General features: G+C 38.4%; 1 long non-coding RNA gene across 5 annotated transcripts in view; it reads left to right on the top strand.

Moving 5' to 3' along the window:
- The window catches only part of LOC147356951 (uncharacterized), a 40218-nt gene extending 18139 nt beyond the window's left edge, over positions 1–22079 (top strand). For 4 of the 5 annotated variants that reach the window (XR_015142837.1, XR_015142836.1, XR_015142838.1 and 1 more), the window contains 3 exons: positions 5282–5427; positions 21494–21529; positions 21850–22079. This is a non-coding gene — a long non-coding RNA (uncharacterized LOC147356951). Of the gene's footprint in view, positions 1–5281; positions 5428–13828; positions 14010–21493; positions 21530–21849 lie in introns of all 5 variants that reach the window. The other variant, XR_015142840.1, reaches the window with a different exon arrangement.
- The last annotated feature ends 1706 nt before the right edge of the window (positions 22080–23785 follow it).

Here is a 23785-nt window from a genome sequence, read left to right as displayed (position 1 = left end):
GCCCACAACAGATTTCACAACCTGGGGATCAGTCAGAAGGACTGAGAACCCACAAGGAAACAGACTCATCAAGGGTACAATAAAACCTTGTACATACAGGACCCAGGAGAAAGGAGCAGTGACCCCACAAGAGACTGAGCCAGATTTGCCTATGAGTGCCTGGGAATCTCCTGCAAAGGTGTGGGTCAAAAGTGGCTTGCCATGGGGTCAGGGGCATAACTACAACAGTCCTAGGAGCCGCAGCATGCTGGCATAAGTCCTTTTGAAGGAGGTATTATTACCATTACTGCCATTACCCCTACCATAGTTTGGCCAAACTATGGTCAAACTCCAGGAAAGGAACACAGCCTCTTCCATCAGCAGAAAATTGGATTAAGGATTTACTGATCGTGGCCCTGCCCACCCCCCCCCCCTCCCCAGAGCAGATCAAGACCCAGTTTTACCCACATCCAGTCCCACCCACCAGAAAGCTTCCACAAGCCTCTTATCCTTATCCTTCAGAGGGCAGACAGAATGAAAATCACCATCACAGAAAATTAGCCAAACTGATCACATGGGTCACAACCTTGTCTCACTCAATGAAACTATGGGTCATGTCATGTAGGGCCATCCAAGACGGACAGGTCTTGGTGGAGAGTTCTGACAATATATGGTCCCCAGAGAAAGGAATGACAAACCACTTCAGCATCCTTGCCTTGCTGCTACTGCTGCTAAGTCACTTCAGTCATGTCCAACTCTGTGCGACCCCATAGATGACAGCCCATCAGGCTCTCCTGTCCCTGGGATTCTCCAGGCAAGAACACTGGAGTGGGTTGCCATTTCCTTCTCCAATGCATGAAAGTGAAAAGTGAAAGTGAAGGCGCTCAGTCGTGTCCGACTCTGTGCGACCCCATGGACTGCAGCCTATCAGGCTCCTCCACCCATGGGATTTTCCAGGCAAGAGTACTGGAGTGGGGTGCCATTGTCTTCTCTGTCCTTGCCTTGAGAACCCCACAAATCCTTGAGAACCCCACAAACAGTATGAAAAGGCAAAAAGATATGACACTGAAAGATGGACTCCCCAGGTTGGTAGGTGCCCAATATGCTACTGGAAAAGAGCAGAGAAATACTTCAGAAGGGATGAAAAGACTGAGCCAAAGCAGAAACAGTGCCCAGGTGTGTATGTGTCTGGTGGTGAAAGTAAAGTCTGATGCAGTAAAGAACAATACTGCATAGGAACCTGGAATGTTAGGTCTATGAATCAAGGTAAATTGGAAGTGGTCAAAATTCCCCAAGCCAGTCTTCAACAGTATGTGAACTGAGAACTTCCAGATGTGCTGGCTGGATTTAGAAAAGGCAGAGGAACCAGAGATCAAATTGCCAACATCCATTGGATCATAGAAAAAATAAGAGAATTCAAAAGAAATATCTACTTCTGCTTCATTGAATACACTATAGCCTTTGACTGTGTGGATCACAATGAACTGTGGAAAATTCTTCAAGAGATGGGAACACCAGACCACCTTATCTGCCTCCTGAGAAAACCTGTATGCAGATCAAGAAGCAACAGTTAGAAGCAGGCATGGAACAAAGGACTGGTTCAAAATTGGGAAAGGAGTACATCAAGGCTGTCTATTTTCACCCTGCTTACTTAAGATATATCCTGAGCACATCATGCAAAATTTCAGGCTGGATGAAGCTCAAGCTAGAATCAAGATTGCCAAGAGAAATAGCAATAAATTCAGATATGCAGATAACATCACCTTTATGGCAGAAAGTGAAGAGGAACTAAAGAGCCTCTTGATGAAAGTGAAATTTCGAAAGATGGTAACAATAACCCTGTATACAAGACAGCAAAAGAGACACTGATGTATAGAACAGTCTTTTAGACTCTATGGGAGAGGGAGAGGGTGGGATGATTTGGGAGAATGACATTGAAACATGTATAGTATCATATATGAAATGAGTCGCCAGTCCAGGTTTGATGCACAATACTGGATGCTTGGGGCTGGTGCACTGGGACGACCCAGAGGGATGGTACAGGGAGGGAGGAGGGAGGAGGGTTCAGGATGGGGAACACATGTATACCTGTGGCGGATTCATGCTGATATATGGCAAAACCAATACAATATTGTAAAGTTAAAAAATAAAATAAAATTAAAAAAAAAAGAAAGTGAAAGAGGAGAGTGAAAAAGCCAGATTAAGATTCAACATTCAGGTTTTGGTATTAGGGTGATGGTGGCCTCATAGAATGAGTTTGGAAGTTTACCTTCCTCTGCAATTTTCTGGAAGAGTTTGAGCAGGATAGGTATTAGCTCTTCTCTAAATTTTTGGTAGAATTCAGCTGTGAAGCCGTCTGGACCTGGGCTTTTGTTTGCTGGAAGATTTCTGATTACAGTTTCAATTTCCGTGCTTGTGATGGGTCTGTTAAGATTTTCTATTTCTTCCTGGTCCAGTTTTGGAAAGTTGTACTTTTCTAAGAATTTGTCCATTTCTTCCACGTTGTCCATTTTATTGGCATATAATTGTTGATAGTAGTCTCTTATGATCCTTTGCATTTCTGTGTTGTCTGTTGTAATCTCTCCATTTTCATTTCTAATTTTATTGATTTGATTTTTCTCCCTTTGTTTCTTGATGAGTCTGGCTAATGGTTTGTCAATTTTATTTATCCTTTCAAAGAACCAGCTTTTGGCTTTGTTGATTTTTGATATGGTCTCTTTTGTTTCTTTTGCATTTATTTCTGCCCTAATTTTTAAGATTTCTTTCCTTCTACTAACCCTGGGGTTCTTCATTTCTTCCTTTTCTAGTTGCTTTAGGTGTAGGGTTAGGTTATTTATTTGACTTTTTTCTTGTTTCTTTAGGTATGCCTGTATTGCTATCAACTTTCCCCTTAGGACTGCTTTTACCGTGTCCCACAGGTTTTGAGTTGTTGTGTTTTCATTTTCATTAGTTTCTATGCAAATTTTGATTTCTTTTTTGATTTCTTCTGTGATTTGTTGGTTATTCAGCAGCGTGTTGTTCAGCCTCCATATGTTGGAATTTTTAATAGTTTTTCTCCTGTAATTGAGATCTAATCTTACTGCATTGTGGTCAGAAAAGATGCTTGGAATGATTTCTATAACACATGAAAAGATGCTCAACATCACTCATTATCAGAGAAATGCAAATCAAAACCATTATGAGGTACCATTTCACGCCAGTCAGAATGGCTGCGATCCAAAAGTCTACAAGCAATAAATGCTGGAGAGGGTGTGGAGAAAAGGAAACCCTCTTACACTGTTGGTGGGAATGCAAACTAGTACAGCCACTATGGAGAACATTGTGGAGATTCCTTAAAAAACTGGAAATAGAACTGCCTTATGATCCAGCAATCCCACTGCTGGGCATACACACTGAGGAAACCAGAAGGGAAAGAGACATGTGTACCCCAATGTTCATCGCAGCACTGTTTATAATAGCCAGGACATGGAAGCAACCTAGAAGCCCATCAGCAGATGAATGGATAAGAAAGCAGTGGTACATATATACAATGGAGTATTACTCAGCCATTAAAAAGAAAACATTTGAATCAGTTCTAATGAGATGGATGAAACTGGAACCTATTATACAGAGTGAAGTAAGCCAGAAAGAAAAACACCAATACAGTATACTAACGCATATATATGGAATTTAGAAAGATGGTAACAATAACCCTGTGTACGAGACAGCAAAAGAGACACCGATGTATAGATCAGTCTTATGGACTCTGTGGGAGAGGGAGAGGGTGGGGAGATTTGGGAGAATAGCATTGAAACATGTATATCATGTATGAAACAAGTCGCCAGTCCAGGTTCGATGCACGGTACTGGATGCTTGGGGCTGGTGCACTGGGACGACCCAGAGGGAGGGGAGGGGAGGAAGGTGGGAGGAGGGTTCATGATGGGGAACGTGGGTATACCTGTGGCGGATTCATTTCGATATTTGGCAAAACTAATACAATATTGTAAAGTTTAAAAATAAAATAAAATTAAAAAAAAAAAAGATTCAACAGTCAGAAAAGTAAGATCATGGCATCTGGTCCCATCACTTCATAGCAAAGGAGAAACAAAGGAAACAGTGATATACTTTATTTTCTTGGGCTCCAAAATCACTGCAAATGGTGACTACAGTCATGAAATTAAAAGACACTTGTTCCTTGGAAGAAAAGCTATGATCAACCTAGACAGCATATTAAAAAGCAGATATATTACTTTGCTGACAAAGTCCATATAGTCAAAACTATGGTTTTTCAGTAGTCATGTATGGATGTGAGAATTGGACCATAAAGAAATATGACAAATTAATGCTTTTGAGCTGTGGTGTTGGAGAAGACTCTTGAAAGTCCCTTGGGCTGCAAAGAGATCAAATCAGTCAATCCTAAATAAATCAATCCTGAATATTCATTAAAAGGACTGATGCTGACGCTCCAAAACTTTGGCTACCTAGTGCAAAGAGCCGACTCATTAGAAAAGACCCTGATGCTGGGAAAGATTGAAGGCAGGAAAAGGGGATGACAGAGGATGAGATGGTTGGATGGCATCACTGACTCAATGGATATGAGTTTGAGCAACCTCCAGGAGATGGTACAGGACAGGGAAGCCTGGCATGCTGCAGTCCATGGGGTCGCAAAGAGTCGGACATGACTGAGTGACTGAACAGCAACAACAAACTCCAAAGCACAGGTTACAACCTAGAATTGAAACTTACATCTGAAATATTTGTGGAGGTAAAATCTTGTAGTGTTGTACCCTTAAGCACTGGGATCTGATGCTACCTCTGTATAGAGAGTATCAAAATTGAGTCAAATTATAGAACACCTGTCTGGCGACTGAGAACTGCTTGGTGTTGGATAGGAAGCCCCAATCTCACCCAACCCTGTACCACACATGTTGAAATTAGATCCAGGAACCAAAAAGAAGTCCCTTCCTACGTAATTTTACTTTGATCATAATTGCCATTTTAACTAAGAAATGTGGCTACCTAATATTAATAAGTGTTCTGAGTTAAAGTAAGGGATTCCTAAACCTATGCCTCCCCACTTATTCTACCTACAGTCATTTATCAGGATACCATTCAATACCGTGTTAAGTTGGTAACAAATATAGGTACAAACCTAATAAATAATTTAGAGGTGATAAAATATTTTAAACATTTGTTTCACTTTCATTAAAAAAGTAAATATTTCTAAAACTAAAAGTGCTTTAGCTTGATTGTGACATCTAATAAAATCCTAAACTCTGTTTATCTAATATGTTTATGTTTCTATTGTTTATTTCAATGTAAGGTCCCTGGTGACTCAGACAGTAAAGAATCCACCTGGATTGTAGGAGACCAGTTTTGAACTGTGGGTCATGAAGGTCCTCTGGAAGAGGGCATGGCAACCCCACGCCAGTATTCCTGCCTGGAGAATCCCATGGACAGAGGATCATGGTGAGCTACAGTCCATGGGGTCGCAGAGTCGAATATGACTGAGTGACTAACACTTTCACTTTTTCAAGGTTATAGGAAGGCAAAAAAGAAAAAAGAAAAATTCATTATTTACCATGCAGAAGCATTGAAATAGAAAGATATTTCACAATTGTTAGAGAAATCAAAAGATAAATAGCAACTTTCCAGACTTTTATGATGGTGTAGAAAATAAGTGTGTATTTGAAATTTCAGATTGGCTCTCTCCAGATGACTATATTCTTGATAATTCTATAATTCAAGAATTGATGAGTGAAAATACATTTCTAATAAGTAAAATAAAATACTTTATTCTTAGTTATTCAGTGGTAATATTTTAGCATGCAGAATTTTACAATAAGTAATTATTAATGGAGTTCATCTGTATGGTATTATTGGCAGTAACATTATTTTATGCTTTTGTCAAACTCATAGAAATGTACGCTACAGAGAAGAAACTTTACAAAAATACATTTTAAAATGAGGCTGCTGAGGAAACAGTAATGAATGCACACTATGAACAATGAAACTAATTTTATTACAAGTATTTAACAAACTCATGGAAGCTGATGGGAATGAGACCTGATTTTAACTTTTTTCTTTTAAAGAGATACTTTTTTAAAAGTTAAAATGCTGGATATTTTAAGTCAAAAGACAAAAATAACTGTCCATGATGGAATACTTTAGTTGGTAGATTTGCTTCTTACAGGTTTATATTTTTGAAATTCTGGAGTTACTTTGCATGTATATAATGATTGAGCAGATAAGTATATATATATATATATATATATATATATATATATATATATATATATAGACCATAATGATAATAAGGTTTCTCATTGTCAGACAGAAATTAAAAATAATCAAGAAGCAGAATGTTGGAATGAAACTTGTGGTTTCAGATTAGAATTAAAAATTACATATGGACATATTTAATTCAATATGTATATATGTATGTGTGTATATAAACGTATATATAAGTAGAAAGATACAAAAATAATGTAGATATATGTATGGACATGGATTTGTATATTTATATGCATGTATTTCCAGCAAATTTGGAAAACTCAGCAGTGGCCACAGGATTGGAAAAGGTCAGTTTTCATTCCAATCCCAAAGAAAGGCAATGCCAAAGAATGCTCAAACTACCGCACAATTGCACTCATCTCACATGCTAGTAAAGTAATGCTCAAAATTCTCCAAACCAGGCTTCAGCAATACATGAACCGTGAACTTCCTGAGTTCAAGCTGGTTTTAGAAAAGGCAGAGGAACCAGAGATCAAATTGCCAACATCCGCTGGATCATGGAAAAAGCAAGAGAGTTCCAGAAAAACATCTATTTCTGTTTTATTGACTATGCCAAAGCCTTTGACTGTGTGGATCACAATAAACTGGAAAATTCTGAAAAAGATGGGAATACCAGACCACCTGACCTGCCTCTTGAGAAATCTGTATGCAGGTCAGGAAGCAACAGTTAGAACTGGACGTGGAACAACAGACTGGTTCCAAATAGGAAAAGGAGTTAGTCAAGGCTGTATATTGTCACCCTGCTTATTTAAATTATATGCAGAGTACCTCATGAGAAATGCTGGACTGGAAGAAACACAAGCTGGAATCAAGATTGCCGGGAGAAATATCAATAACTTCCGATATGCAGATGACACCACCCTTATGGCAGAAAGTGAAGAGGAACTAAAAAGCCTCTTGATGAAAGGGAAAGTGGAGAGTGAAAAAGTTGGCTTAAAGCTCAACATTCAGAAAACAAAGATCATGGCATCCGGTCCCATCACTTCAAGGGAAATAGATGGGGAAACAGTGGAAACAGTGTCAGACTTTATTTTTCTGGGCTCCAAAATCACTGCAGATGGTGACTGCAGCCATGAAATTAAAAGACCCTTACTCCTTGGAAGGAAAGTTATGACCAACCTAGATGGCATATTCAAAAGCAGAGACATTACTTTGCCAAGAAAGGTCCATCTAGTCAAGGCTATGGTTTTTCCTGTGGTCATGTATGGATGTGAGTGTTGGACTGTGAAGAAAGCTGAGTGCCAAAGAACTGATGCCTTTGAACTGTGGTGTTGGAGAAGACTCTTGAGAGTCCCTTGGACTGCAAAGAGATCCAACCTGTCCATTCTGAAGGAGATCAGCCCTGGGATTTCTTTGGAGGGAATGATGCTGAAGCTGAAACTCCAGTACTTTGGCCACCTCTTGCGAAGAGTTGACTCATTGGAAAAGACTCTGAGTTGGGAGGGATTGGGGGCAGGAGGAGAAGGGGATGAGAGAGGATGAGATGGCTGGATGGCATCACTGACTCGATGGACATGAATCAGAGTGAACTCCAGGAGTTGGTGATGGACAGGGAGGCCTGGCGTGCTGCGATTCATGGGGTCACGAAGAGTCGGACACGACTGAGCGACTGAACTGAACTGAACTGATGCATGTATTTCCTAGTTAGTCCACTGAGAAGAACTAGAACTAAGAATTTAGTTTCTTAAAACCATTCTCAGATAAAAGAAGAATTGGAGTATTAACAGTAATGTTTTTAAAAATAACCATGAATCCAAACAGACACAAATAAATGATTGAATAAATAAATATATCTAGCAGAAGGAAAAGACCCTCCTTACAGATAAATGTATACCTTAAGGAATGAGAGAATTAGAAGATCATGTTAGGGCATTATAGTAATAATTGCTGGAAGCAAGATACACTGACGGATGATGCTAAACTTAGTGAAATTTGAAGAAATAGAGTATCTTCATAGAGACAAATTTTAATTCATATAATTTAATAAAATCTGTGCTTGGTTTGAACACATTACCACACATTTCTAATATACTCCTCTAGGAGATGAAGCTTGGCTTTCCTCCCTTTAAATGTGATCTACACTTAGGGATTTGTTTCTAAAAAACAGGGTACAGGAAGGAAAAGACTAATTTTTTAGAAAAGAAACCTGGAAGATGCTATCTGAATTGAGTGAGCAAATTTAGCAACACCTGTAGTAAGTCACACTGATCTATGCATCCCTTGATGTGATGCAAAATGAAGGCCCTTCACCTCTGTGGCCTTCTACAGAATCTGTATTCCATCACCAACTCCTGTAGCTTACTCAAACTCAGGTCCATTGAGTCAGTGATGCTAATAACCATCTCATCCTATGTCATCCCATTCTCTTCCTGCCTTCAATCTTTTCCACATCAGGGTCTTTTCAAATGAGTTACTTCTTCGAAACAGGTGGCCAAAGTATTGGAGTTCCATTTTTAGTATAAGTCCTTCCAATGAATATTCAGGATTGATTTCCTTTAAGATGGAATGGTTGGATCTCCTTGCTGTTCAAAGACTGTCAAGAGTCTTCTCCAACACCATAGTTCAAAAGCATCCATTCTTTGGCACTCAGGTTTCTTTATAGTCCAACTCTCCCATACATACATGACTACTCGAAAAATCATAGCCATGAGTAGGATCGAGTTTGAGTTGGATCTCCTTGCAGTCCAAGGAACTCTCAAGAGTCTTCTACAATAGCACAGTTCAAAAGCATCAATTCTGTGGTGCTTAGCTTTCTTTATAATCCAACTGTCACATCCATACATGACTACCGGAAAAACTATAGCCTTGACTAGACAGACCTTTGTCAGCAAAGTAATGTCTTTGTTTTTTAATATGCTCTCTAGGTTGGTCATAACTCTTCTTCCAAGGAGCAATCATCTTTTAATTTCATGGCTGCAGTCACCATCTGCAGTGATTTTGAAGCCCCCCAAAAAAGTCTCTCACTGTTTTCACTGTTTCTCCATCTATCTGCCATGAAGTAATGGGACCAGATGCCAGGATCTTAGTTTTCTGAATGTTGAGTTTTAAGCCAACATTTTCACTCTCCTTTTTCACTTTCATCAAGAGGTTCTTTAGTTCTTCTTCACTTTCTGTCATAAGGGTGGTATTGTCTGCATATCTGAGGTTATTGCTATTTCTCCCAGCAATCTTGATTCCAACTTGTGCTTCATCTAGCCCAGTATTTCACATGAGGTACTCTGCACATAAGTTAAATAAGCAGAGTGACAATATGAAGCTTTGATGTACTCCTTTCCCGATTTGGAGCCAGTCTGTTGTTCCATGTCCAGTTCTAACTGTTGCTTTTTCACATGCATACATATTTCTCAAGGGGCAGGTCTGGTGGTCTGGTATTCCCATCTCTTTCAGAATTTTCCACAGTTTGTGTTGATCCACACAGTCAAAGGTTTTGACATAGTTAATAAAGCAGAAATTGATGTTTCTCTGGAACTCTCTCGCTTTTTCCATGATCCAGCGGATGTTGGCAATTTGATCTCTAGTTCCTTTGCCTTTTCTAAAACCAGCTTGAACATCTGGAAGTTCATGATTCACATACTGTTGAAGCCTGGCTTGGAGAATTTTGAGCACTACTTTACTATCGTGTGAGATGAGTGCAATTGTGCAAGTAGTTTGATCATTCTTTGGCATTGCCTATCTTAGGGATTCAAATGAAAACTGACCTTTTCCAGTCCTGGAGCCACTGCTGGGTTTTCCAAATTTGCTGGCATACTGAGTGCAGCACTTTCACAGCATCATCTTTTAGGATTTGAAATAGTTCAACTGGAAATCTATCACCTCCACTAGCTTTGTTCATAGTGATGCTTCCTAGGACCCACTTGACTTCACATTCCAGGATGTCTTGGTCTAGGTCTGATCATCTGATCATACCATTGTTATTATCTAGATCATGAAGATCTTTTTTGTATAGTTCTGTGTATTTCTTGCCACCTCTTCTTAATATCTTCTGCTTCTGTTAGGTCCATACCATTTCTGTCCTTTATTTAGCCCATCTTTGCATGAAATATACCCTTGGTATCTCTAATTTTCTTGAAGAGATCTCTAGTCTTTCCCATTCTATTGTTTTCCTCTATTTTTTGCACTAATCACTGAGGAAGGCTTTCTTATTTCTCCTTGGTATCCTTTGGAACTTTGCATTCAAATGGATACAGCTTTCATTTTCTCCTTTGATTTTCACTTCTTATCATAGCTGTTTGCAAGGCCTCCTCAGACAACTGTTTTGCTTTTTTGCATTTCTTTTTCTTGGGGGTGCTCTTGATCCCTGTCTCCTGTACAATGTCATGAACCTCCATCCATAGTTTATCAGGAACTCTATCAGATCTAATCCCTTGAATCTGTTTCTCACTTCCACTGTATAATTGTAAGGGATTTGATTTAGGTCATACCTGAATGGTCTAGTGATTTTCCCAACTTTCTTCAAGGTAAGTCTGAATTTGGCAATATGGAGTTCATGATCTGAGCCACAGTCAGCTCCTGGTCTTGTTTTTGCTGACTATATAGAGCTTCTCCATCTTTGCCTGCAAAAAATATAATCAATCTGATTTTAGAATTGACCATCTGGTGATGTTCATGTGTAGAGTCTTCTCTTGTGTTGTTGGAAGACAGTGTTTGCTATGACCAGTGTGTTCTCTTGATCAAACTCTATTAGACTTTGGCCTGCTTCATTCTGTATTCCAAGGCCAAATTTGCCTGTTACTCCATGTGTTTCTTGACTGCCTACTTTTGCATTCCAGTCCCCTATAATGAAAAAGACATCTTTTTTGGGTGTCCTTTTCTGATATTTAATACTATAATTTTATATGATACAAAAGGATAGATTTATCCTAAAATACCATGTGTCAGATTATTTTTCTCAATCAAAATTATAACAAGCAAATAATGAAAAGAAAGGAGTATGATTAGCTATACAAAAATATTATGATATGTACATTTATTTTTGCCATGTAACTCCATAGATAATCCCTCCAATTATTATGTTTGGGTGCACATAGGGGAAATCCAGAGAAGTTTAAATATAAATAAGATTTCTTTCATAAATAGTTTAGCATGCTCTTGAATAGAAACATGTCATATGTAAATATATATGTACATATATATCTATATACAATATAAAAGTTTGATAAATACATATGTATCTGTCTGTTTGTGTGTACAGGTGTGTGTGTATGTCTGTGTGTATGTAGCTCCTTTGTCCATGGGATTTTCCTGGCAAGGGTACTGGAGTCAGTTCCCATGACCTCCTCCAATGGATCTTCCTGATCCAGGGAGTGAACCCATGTCTCCTGCATTTCCTGGATTGTAGGCAGATTCTTAACCTGCTGAGTCATCAGGGAAGTGTGTGTGTGTGTGTGTGTGTGTGTGTATAAATGCATGTTCCAAACAATATATTGCAGAGTCAACTATCTTATGTCTTAATAATGCAAGGTATTAAGTTCATGCAAGCTAACTCATAGTTTAAAAAATATAATGTCTTTTCTTAATCAAAGGCTTAAGGGATTTTTAGCAATTATTTAGAATTCATCAGTTTTGAGGCAAATTAAGTAACATCTGAATAGCAAACAATTTGTCCTCAATCTCTGATATCTACAGTCTAGCTAGAAATCAGACCTTGTCCTCTTGTGCAGAATATTGTTCACCACAGATTATTTACCACAGCACTGAAGAATTAATGCTTTTGAACTGTGGTGTTGGAGAAGACTCTTGAGAGTCTCTTGGACTGCAAGGAGATAAAACCAGTCAATCTTAAAGGAAATCAGCCCTGAATATTCATTGGAAGGACTGATGCTGAAGCTGAGGCTCCAATTCTTTGGTGCGAAGAACTGACTCACTGGAAAAGACCCTGATTTTGGAAAAGATCAAAGGCGGGAGAAGGGGACAACAGAGGATGAGAGGGTTGGATGGACATGAGTTTTGAGTGAGCTCCGGGGCTGATGATGAACAGGGAAGCCTGGAGTGCTGCAGTCCCTGGGGTCACGAAGAATCAGACATGACCGAATGACTGAATGAACCGACAGATCCAGAGGCCAGGACAGCTTTCCAGATTACCAATTTGCAGCCTTCCATTATTATTTGGAAAGAAACTATTTTCTCTGCCGTATCTTGAAATTGGTGGACAGTCTCAAAAATTGTGTTATATAAAGGCAATAATTAAGTCATAAACAAGTTTTGAGGAGAAGGTTTCCAAGTATATTTACTATTACTTGACCGTTGAGTAGGTGGCACTAGTGGTAAAGAACCCATCTGCCAGAGCAAGAGAAGGAAGAGACTGGGGTTCAATCCCTTGGTCAGAAGGATCCCCTGGAGAAGGAAATGGAAACATGTTCCAGTATTCTTGCTTGGGAAATCCCATGGACAGAGGAGCCTGATGGACTACAGTCCATGGAGTTGCAAAGAGTCAGACACAACTGAAGTGACTTTGCTCATGCTACTGTTTACTAACATGCAATTCATTTATACATAAGTTGGCTTTCCAAGATTATCAAAGAGTATATGGACTTCCCTTGGTCCAATGCTTAAGACTCCAGGTTTCCACTATAAGGGGCATGGATTCAATCCCTGGTCGGGGACTAAGATCCCCAGATACCATGGCCAAAAACATAAGACATTCAAGAGTATCTGTAAAGACTAAATTCTAGACAGTATGAAAAGCAGTATATTGAGGTCAAGCATTATTCTATATATTTCTTCTATAGCTGTCTCTCCAGATATATATATATATATATCTGATCATTTTTCACAAAGTATGTGAAAGAATTGTTCATTTCAGTTAGCATAGGATTTAGAAATTCATATGAATTGTACCAGTGAAGAATTTTACCATTTTGAATGTTGCTAACAACTCTATTTTAGGATTTTTTAAAAATATTAAATAACAATTAGGTTCTAAAATGACTTTAAAACCATAGCAGAATCTGAGCAGTATAAAAAAGAAACTTATGAATTACATGGATCAGCAAAGGGTCAAATAATTGTGGTAAAGAAAGTGGGTGGCCATCTTTCATCTCTTGACTGGTCTGTTTCCTAGGAAACAAAGACTGAATGATTGCACAAATGACCCTGTGCCTGTGGATTTAAATTGATGAAATTATATAGGACTGTGCTCTATGCAGGACAAGAATGGTAATTGTTAGGAAGACTGTATATTAGGTAAAATAGAAAAGTTTAAAATACTTATGTTACTTTGCTAGAGTTTAAAAAAAAATAAATTGTTAAAAATCTTTTGTCTCTATATCTAAAGTCCATATCCTGTGAAATCACGTTTGTAATACAGTCGGTCAACAAGCATGCTGATTAAACTTTTGTTTAAACATAACTGTTCAGGAAGCTATTGACTGACTCAACTCTGGCTCCTACCGGTAGAGCTAAACTCGATTCCAGCCGACATCCAGATGGTCTCAGTAGGATATCATTTTGGCTAGCAGCAAAGAGTTGATTAAATGGCCTCTGTCTGCTGGACTTCCAGCAAAACTAATCCTGCATAAGCAACCACAGAGTGCCTTCACAGAGTTTGACAAATACATCTCTCTCATAAATTTTACAGCATATAAGAGCCTGGTGATGCATTACCTATGATCATTATAACCCTCTGTGAAAATATCAAGCAGTCACTAAAAGAAGAAAAGCATTTGTCTCCTCTTGAGAAAATCACCTTGGACTCCTCATAGAAATTCTTGTAGCAATTTAAAGAGCATATCTTCTCACAGAGAGGATTTCCGTTCCAGGTTTGTTTCTACAAGAATCGTTAATGTTTCTAGTATATCGTTTCCTCTTTGAACTCTATTTGTGTCATTATAAGACAATTGAACAAAACACTGTGAATTAACTATGATGAGGATGATAAAAGCTAGATAATAAAAGACCTTACATCTATCAATAGACTTGTTAGAAATGTTAATAGGTATATGTTTAAATGTAATGAAAGTAATAAAATGTAATAATAATTAGTACAAAAACAGAATGTTATTTGTTCCTTCAAAAGTATGTATATGAGAAACACTGTTCTGGGTTCTGGAAGAATATATCGATATATCCATATCTCTATGCATCTATCTTCCCTGGTGTTTCAGGTGGTAAAGAATCTCCCTGCAATGCAGGAGACCTACGTTCAATCCCTGGGTCTTGAAGACCCTCTAGAGAAGTGAATCCACTCCAGTATTCTTGCCTGGAGAATTCCATGGACAGAGGAGCCTCGGGCCCTATAGTCCTTGGGATTGCAAAGAGTCTGACAGAACTGAGCAACTATCATTTACTTACTTATACATGTATATATATTTGGGCTTCCCTGTTGGCTCAGTTGGTAAAGAATTGCCTGCAATGTGGGAGACCTGGGTTTGACCCCTGGGCTGGGAGGATCCCCTGGATGACGGCATGGCAACCCACTCCAGTATCCTTTCCTGGAGAATCTCCATGGACAGAGAAGCCTGGTGGGCTACAGTCCATGGAGTCACAAAGAGTGGGACATGACTGAGCAACTAAGCACAGCACAGCACATATATATATATATATATATATATATATATATATAATCTGTAACAAATTTAGAGATGAATATTGATGTTATATAGATGAATGAATACATATAGAAAATATTAGTTGTACATACATGTGTATATGTATGGCTGAGTCCCCTCACTGTTCACCTGAAACTATCACATTGTTAATTGGCTGTACCGCAATACAAAATAAAAAGCCAAGAAACAAATTTAAAAAGGAAACAAATGATCTGATTATTTATATCAATTGCTATTGTGAGATAGCAGTTAAATACTTGATATAATTCTTAGATGAATATATTTTACCAACTCTATGTAGCTTGAAATACCCAATATCAATATACCTGGTGATCTTCCCTCTCTCTTCCTTTTCCACCTTGTATGTAAGAAATCACAGTAAAATATTTGGTGGTGAAAATAACTGAAGAGAAGAAAGGAAATATATTCACCTGTTATGATGAAACATTACAGTGTAAAAAAAAAAAGGAAGATTTGGACATATAAACAATTACAAAAATAGTGCAGAGTTTCCATGCACCATGTGCTCACTTTTCTCTGTTATTACTCTTTTGTCTTACCATGATACATCTGTGACAATCAAGCAGTATCCATACATTATGATCAACTAGCATCCATATCTTATATTTCCTGAAGTGCTGCCTGTTCAGTTGTGTCCGATACTTCACAACCCTATGGATGAAGATTTCCTTAGTTTCTAGCTAATGTACTTTTTCTGCTCCAGGATCCTATCTAGTATACCACATTACACTTAATTGTCATGTTTTTTTAGGCTCCTCTTGGCTGTGGCAGCTTCTCAGATTATTTTTTTTCTTTTTGTAACCTTGACAGTTTTGAGGATTACTGGTCAGATTTTTTATTTAATGCCACTCAATTGGAATTTGATATTTTCTCTCTAATTAGAATGGGGTTTTGAATTTTTTATAAGGAGATCAGAGAGGTAAAGTTCCAGTCTCATTTAATTATTTCAAGGATACTTTTAAGTGCTGTTTCTACTTACACCCACGCTTCTGACACTAAATATGTGATGGTCTTCCACACTGAGCTAGTCTTTCCTTCGTTAAGGACACAAAGTGTTCGTAGTTCAGTTGAACACTAAGGACTTGAAGTTAGCTCAGACTGCACAAGTTAAGGGCTCAATGGTAAGACTACCCTCAACTACGAACATCAGTTTCAAGGGATCCCTAGGTTCCCTACACTCTTATGTCTAATTTTACTACACTTCTCCCTCCTCAGGTTTGATAATTTGCTGAAACATCTCACGGGATCCAGGGAAACACTTAGGTGTTTGCTGGCTTATTGTAAAGTATATTATAAATGCTCCAGATGAAGAGTCAGGTGACAATGCATAAGGTGAGGTCCACTAGAGAGGCCTCTATTCCCTTAGAGTTGGGGTATGTCACCCTCCTAGCACAAGGGTTCACTTACCACCTGGAAACTCATCAGATCTCCTTGTTCAAGCTTTTTTTTAGAGAGCTTAATCCCTCCCCAGAGGTCAGTGGGCAAGACTCAAAGTTTCAATCCCCTAATCACTTGGTCTTTCTGGGGACCATTTCCATTGGCTCTACCCTTAAGCATAAAGTCCAGTGTGATTTAAAAAAAAAAAAAAAAAGGATCCATATGAATAAAAAAACAATAGTCCTATCACTTAGAAAATTTTAAGTGTTTTAGGAGTGCTGTGTCAGGAGCCAGGAGAAAGACCAGATACATTTCTCACTGTACATAGATCTTAATTTCAGTGTGACATCACTGTTGTTATGTTTGATCTGCTGACTGAGAATTTCTTGTGCTTTGTCCATGGTAAAGTTCTCTTTTTTTTTTTTTTCTTTTGTGTATCATACACTTTGGAAAGAAGACACTTTGCCCAGCCCTTATTCATAGAGTAGGAATTTTTGTTTCTTCTCCTTAAAAGTGGAGTGTCTACTTGTGGTTATTTGAAAATCTTCTGCATAGAATATTTGCTTGTTTCCCACACTTATTTATTTATTCAGCATTTTAAAAGTATCAGTATTGTAGGTCTTTCCATTGGCTATTATGTCTTACTGAAACACCTCCATTTTGTATTTACTTTCTGGGACTCCCAGATGCCCCAGGCCCATATTGTACCATTTTTTGTCTTACTATAAATCTTTTTTTTTTTCCTCTCTTTTTAAATTTAAAATTCAATTGTCCATTACTGGTATAAAAAAAAAGAATTGCTTTTTGCTTATTAATCTTGATTTCTGTGAACTTTCTATATTCTCTCACTATTTCAAGGAGTTCATGTGTTGGGAGATTTTTTACATGGCCAAATATGCTATCTGTTAAAAAAATTTTTTCAACCAAGGAAATTTAAAGATCTAATTGGCTTTATTAAACAATTCATAAATCAGGCAGCAGCCCATCTTGCACTGTAGAGAAGAAAAGGTTTTTAAAGAGGGAAAAGGGATTGGAAAAAAGGAAGCTATTAGCAAAGTATGAATTCTTTCAGGCGAAGTTGCCCTTTTAACGGCATCTGGTGCTGGCCAGGTAATTCCAGGCTGACTGGTTGAAGGTTCCATTCCTAGAGGGTTGACACAAGCAGTTAGTTTGGTATTAAATCTTGGTTCCTGGACCTGGGGTTTAGTACAGGTAACTCCATTTTGGGCCTGTTGTCTCTTTTTTAAAACTATTTGCCCCTTTTGATCAGGCTCTTAGCCTAACATGAGAGATGTGATCGAAGTTTAAGGCATTAGCACCACTCTCAGCTATCTCTGAAATTTTCACAGTTTCTGTGGATCCTTTTATGACATTTCTGCTTAATCTCTGTGACCTTCTCAGGTCTTGTTTTCAAGTTCATAATCTTTAAGTAGATCATTCCCTTCATTCCTTTCTGACATTCCAGTCTAGGGGAGATCATTTGCCAGGTGGTTAAAGGCATGCAAGCTAAGCCACTTCAGTCACGTAGGATTTTTTGCAATCCTACGGAGCATAGCCTGCCAAGCTACTCTGTCCATGGGATTCCCCAGGCAAGAATTCTGGAGTGGGTTACCATTCCCTTCTCCAGGGAATCTTCCTGACCCAGGGATTGAATCCAGTCTCTTATATTTCCTGTACTGATGGGTGAGTTCTTTACCACTAGGGCCATCTGGGGAGCCTGATTAAGGGTTGTGGCCACATACTTGAAACTGTTGAGAGAATACAGCATACCAAGGAGATTATTACAGTTACTATAAGCAGGATAATCCCCAATGTCTGGAATGCACTTAAAGTCAGAGCCATGCTTCTTAAGATCCAAACCAATTGCAATCCCACTGCTGGGCATACACACTGAAGAAACCAGAATTGAAAATTACATATGTTAAAGAAAGGCCCCTCTAGGAGTCACTTGTTCCTTAAGGCAAGTGGTTTGCTCAGTGATCTTTTCAATTTCCCCAGGAGTGTTCTTCCAGGGGTAGCAGGTGGTATTGACCACAGCACAGATACCTCTTTGCTGAGCTAAAAGATAATTGAAGTCTCTCCTATTATTAAGAATGACTTTGACTAGAGAATCTAAGGGTTTTGTATGTTAACTATTGTCTTAACAAAGGGTTCGCAGTATTTTTGAGAGTTAAAGAGAGATTTCTGATCATATTCTCTTTCACCTTTATTCCTAACTAGGAAAACATAGCCTTGCCAGAGGAAGTGATTCAGAGTTATAATTGCCTCCTAGTCATTTCTTTCTCACCCAAGGAAAGACATTCAGGGGAGCAAACTAGTGAGGGGTTTCAGTTTGTTTGTGAGAAGTTAGGAGTATCGTAAGATAATCTAAGAGGCATTTTCCAGTAATTCATCAGGTATCTCAACATTCATTGGTCCAGAGGGAATGATAACCACTGCAAAGACAAATCCTGTCAGGGCAAAAACATTTCCATTAATGTGGCCCTGCTAATGAAGTCATTCACAGGAATTGTTATATTTGTCCATTCAAGCTAGGGGTCAGTTAGGTTTTCAGTACATACTGTGTGGATCAGTATCACACACAGTATCAGAATACTGATATAGATGGGATAGAGATAGAGATAGGAATACCAGACCACCTGACTTGCCCCTTGAGAAACCTGTATGCAGGTCAGGAGGCAACAGTTAGAACTGGACAAGGAACAACAGACTGTTTCCAAATAGAAAAAGGAGTATGTCAAGGCTGTATATTGTCACCCTGCTTATTTAACTTATATGCCGAGTACATCATGAGAAACGCTGGGCTGGAGGAAGCACAAGCTGAAATCAAGATTGCTGGGAGAAATATCAATCACCTCAGATATGCAGATGACACCACCCTTATGGCAGAAAGTGAAGAAGAACTAAAGAGCCTCTTGATGAAAATGGAAGAGGAGAGTGAAAAAGTTTGCTTAAACCTCAACATTCAGAAAACTAAAATCATGGCATCCAGTCCCATCACTTCATGGTACATAGATGGGGAAACAGTGGAAACAGTGGCTGCCTTTGTTTTTCTGGGCTCCAAAATCACTGCAGATGGTGATTGCAGCCATAAAATTAAAAGATGTTTACTCCTTGGAAGGGAAGTTATGACCAACCTAGACAGCATATTGAAAAGCAGAGACAGAATTTTGTCAACAAAGGTCTGTCTATTTAAGGCTATGGTTTTTCCAGTGGTCATGTATGGATGTGAGAGTTGGACTATAAAGAAACCTGAGCACTGAAAAATTGATGCTTTTGAACTGTGGTGTTAGAGAAGACTCTTGAGAGTCCCTTGGACTGCAAGGAGATCCAACCAGTCCATCCTAAAGGAAATCAGTCCTGGATGTTCATTGGAAGGACTGATGTTGAAGCTGAAACTCCAATACTTTGGCCACCTGATGCAAAGAGCTGACTCATTTGAAAAGACCCTGATGCTGGGACAGATTGAGGACAGGAGGAGAAGGGGATGACAGAGGATGAGATGGTTGGATGGCATCACCGACTCAACGGACATGAGTTTGGGTAAACTCCAGGAATTGGTGATGGACAGGGAGGCCTAGCGTGCTGTGGTTTATGGGGTCACAAAGAGTCAGACACGACTGAGTGACTGAACTGAACTGAGAAGTAAATCTTCCTAGCCTGAAATAAAGAATTGTTCTAAATTCCAGAGGTTACCCTCTTAGTTTTCTCTTATATTTCTTCAGTTCATATAAGCACTTATTTCTTAAGCCAATGAAATAGAACATTTTTATAAATTATTTTTGGCAGTACTATTTGGAGGTATAAAAATACTGCATAGCACATATCTACAATGCATATATAGACACACATTTGAACAGATGAAACCAGAGATGTTACAGTTTTGCTTTAAAGTAGTAGCCATGAGGGCTTCCCAGCTGGCACTAGTGGTAAAGAACTTGCCTTCCAATGCCAGAGATGTAAGAGATGCAGTTTGGATCCCTGGGTAGGGCAGATTCCCCTGGAGAAGGAAATGACAGCCCATTACAGTATCCTTGCCTGTAGAATCTTATGGGCAGAGGAGCCTGGCGGGCTATGGTCCATAGGATGCCAAAGAGTCAGACATGACTGAAGTGAATTAGCACTGGTAGCCATGAGACAGATACAATTATGTAAAACTCACTAGTTAATGAAGAAGTTTGATCTCAGTGGTTTTTCTGATGGATGGAATCAGTTAAGGTTACCTGCTTAAACAGCTGAAGCCCTTCACGGAAGTGAAGTGAAGTCGCTCTGTCGTGTCCAACTCTTTGTGACCCCGTGGACTGTAGCCCACCAGGCTCCTCCATCCATGGGATTCTCCAGGCAAGAATACTGGAGTGGGTTGCCATTTCCTTCCCCAGGGGATCTTCCCGACCCAGGTCTCCCACACTGCAGATGCTTTAACCTCTGAGCCACCAGGAAAGCCCAATATCTGTGGAGAAGCTCTTAAAATAGTTTCCATTTGCCCAAGTTTCAAATGACCTTTCCCTTTGTTTGTTGTTCTTCTGATAAGAAAGTTCTCCCTAAACTTTGTACTTTAGCTTTCGTATCTCAAAGGCACTGAAAAAGAATGCAAGTTACATGCTTCTTTATGATAAATAAGGAAAGTTTGAAGATTAGTAAAGGGATTGATTCTAGAGCTGTATTTCTAATTCTAAACAAATTTATCAGAAAAGATAGTTGTTTTTAATTCCTCAAGGATTTGGATTATAGCCTTGAAAATAAAACACTGGCATACCCATCCACCCACGTTGGATTGTTTCTTTTCCTCTGTTTTCATCTAGCTTAGAGGAGAAAGGCTAAACTTTTTTTTTATTAGACTCTGAGTATCAGCTTCCAGTTTGAGCACATTTCTGATTATGAAGTTATTAAATCCTTTCATATTTATTTATTTATATTATTACTAATAAATAAATCATATTTATTTATTCATTAACCCTTTCATATATATTTATGAAGGGATTTATTAAATCCTTTCATATTTCAAAGTATCATATTTCAGCCAGGACAAGCAGTAAATATTCTGGCAGTATTATGTAACTCCATGGACTCAACAGGTGTTCTCAGAGAGGGTGCAGAATTATTTCCCTCACAAGATCCAGAGTCATTGCCAAAGAGAGCCAACAGAAATAACCAAAAGCCAAACCAAATTCTTATGACACAAACCAAAGCACTCAAGAAGGCAATAGCTATCTCTGGGAGAGAAATAAATAATAACAAATTGGTTTGGATTTGGAAAGGAAGGAACAATATTACATTTTGTTTTCTTCTCTCAACAGGGTACTACGGACAAAGATTCAGAAAGCCTGACTCTGGTAAGAGTTCTTGTACTTTGCACACTTCTTCTAGTTCTAGGATCCCACCTACTGGCTCTGAGTGAGGTCTGAAATGTAGAGAATAGCTCTGATATTTATCAATATTTGACAAGGTTTTATTTTATTATTATTAATTTTACTTTTAGTTTCTCCTTGACTAGTAAGTGGAATAATGAAGCCATTTACCAGAAAATCCCCCAGAGGTTAATTGGCTCTGGGAGGAACCCATTAGGAGACCCTCCTTTGAAGGCAGAGATGGAGATGTTTGAGTTGATGTTGAAAAATTTGCATAGGCCATTTGAAGATAATTTCTTTTCCAGAGTCCCTGTTGATTACAAATGAGACATCAATTTCTGGACCAGACTTTTGATGATGGATTGTTTGGAGGGTGTAACAGAGGAGGCTTTGGTATTGTTTTGAGGTGCCTGGCCTTGAAGCTGCTGTAGCTGCAAGGCTAATTGGCAGACTTTGATTTTGATCTTGTGTCTTTAAACTGTCATTAACATTTTTCAATAAGTTTTTTAATAAAGCCATTTTGGAATTTTTGAGACTTTTGGAAGTTCCTGTGTATCAATAAAAATAGGTATCCCATTCTGCTTGTGTGATACCTAATTTCAAGTACACTTAAATGAATGATATTGTCTAAAAGGTTTCTCACAATGGCTATTGTAATTCTTGATTGTATAAGAATTTTGTCATCTTTGTATAGAGCTACAGCTTTTGGAATTACAGTTCTCAGACAGAAAATAGGCAGGTTTGCCAGAAGATGGCACTTCACTCTTTGAATTTTAAGGATCTCATTTAGTATTATTATTATTGTTATTATTGATTGATCGATTTTAGCTAAGCCTTTGGGTCTCTCAAAGCCAAACTAATACATAAAAGGGACGTGCTGCTAGATTGAAAATGGTATGATGTAACCTCACTGCATGAAAATTTTCTTGAGGTTGGTGGTGACATACTGTTTGCAGTATTCTGTTTGTATTCTTCTCATGATAATGGATTCTGCAGTAATGAACTCTTTTTAACTTACGATATTGGTAATTTGTGTCTTTTTCTGTTGGTTTATCTGGCTAGAGCTTTATCAAATTTATTGATCTTTCAATTTCATTGATCTTCCTCTATTTTCCCATGTTTATTTCCATTGATTTCTGTTCTAATTTTTATTATTTCTTTTAGTCTGCTTGCTTTAGACTTAAAATGCTTTTTTTTTTAAGTTTAGATTATTGACTTTAGATTTTTCCTGTTTTCAGTTATATATATTTAATGTCATAGTTTTTCCTCTAAGCACTGCTTTCTCTGTATTGTGCAAGGTTTGTTATGTTCTAATTTAATTTTAACTCAGTTCAAAATGTTTTTTTTTTTCAAAAAACTTAAAATTTATATATTGACATGTGTTATTTAGAATTTTGAAGTTTGATATCCAGCTATCTTTTTGTTATTGATTTATGTTTAATTTCATAATGATTTGGCAACACACAATATGATTTGTCAAATGGGAAACACATCTGGACTTAGGTAAGGGGACATTTTATTTGAAAGTATTGGAAAAGACCCTGATGCTGGGAAAGATTGAGGGCAGAAGAAGAAGGGGACAACAGAGGATGAGATGATTGGATGGCATCACCGACTCAATGGACATGGGTTTGGGTAAACTCCAGGAGTTGGTGATGGACAGGGAGGCCTGGCATGCTGCAGTTCATGGGGTCGCAGAGTCAGACATGCTTGAGTGACTGAACTGAACAGAACTGATTATTGTAAAAAAGTAAAACCAAGAGAAATGTAATAGGGATAATGGGATAACTGCAGTAGGATGATTCAGACTGAAATATGTAAAAGTTTCAAAGGTCAGGTAGGAAATTCTCCTATATAGTGAGTCAGTAAACAAGGCTAGGAAGAGTCCCATGTGAGGAAGTGGTATGACCAAGGATGTAAGATCAGAGAGAGGTCAGCTGCTTAGGAGTCATTAGGAATGTCTTGTATGCTGGCTCAGCTTGACAGTAGATCAAAGTTTAGGAGCCTGGTGAGTGGAGAAAAACAACCAAATTGTGGTTAAGAAGCATTTTGTTCAGATTGATGGGTGGATATAATAGGTCCAGGTAATTATGTGGCAAAGATGAAAATTTGAAGGGTCATTTTCTGGCTTTGTCATAAATAAATAAAAGGGACAAGGGGCATCCATCAATCTTATCTGAGTCATACGGGTAATGCTATTTTTTATAATAAGGGATATTTCCAATAAGCTATTTCCCGCAA

Source organism: Bos grunniens, chromosome 16, assembly GCF_055505025.1.
Source record: "Bos grunniens cultivar Pamir isolate PY7600 chromosome 16, Bosgru_T2T1.0, whole genome shotgun sequence".
Classification (NCBI taxonomy): domain Eukaryota; kingdom Metazoa; phylum Chordata; class Mammalia; order Artiodactyla; family Bovidae; genus Bos; species Bos grunniens.
Note: the sequence above shows the minus strand (reverse complement) of the source record. Positions and strands in the feature narration are given on the sequence as shown.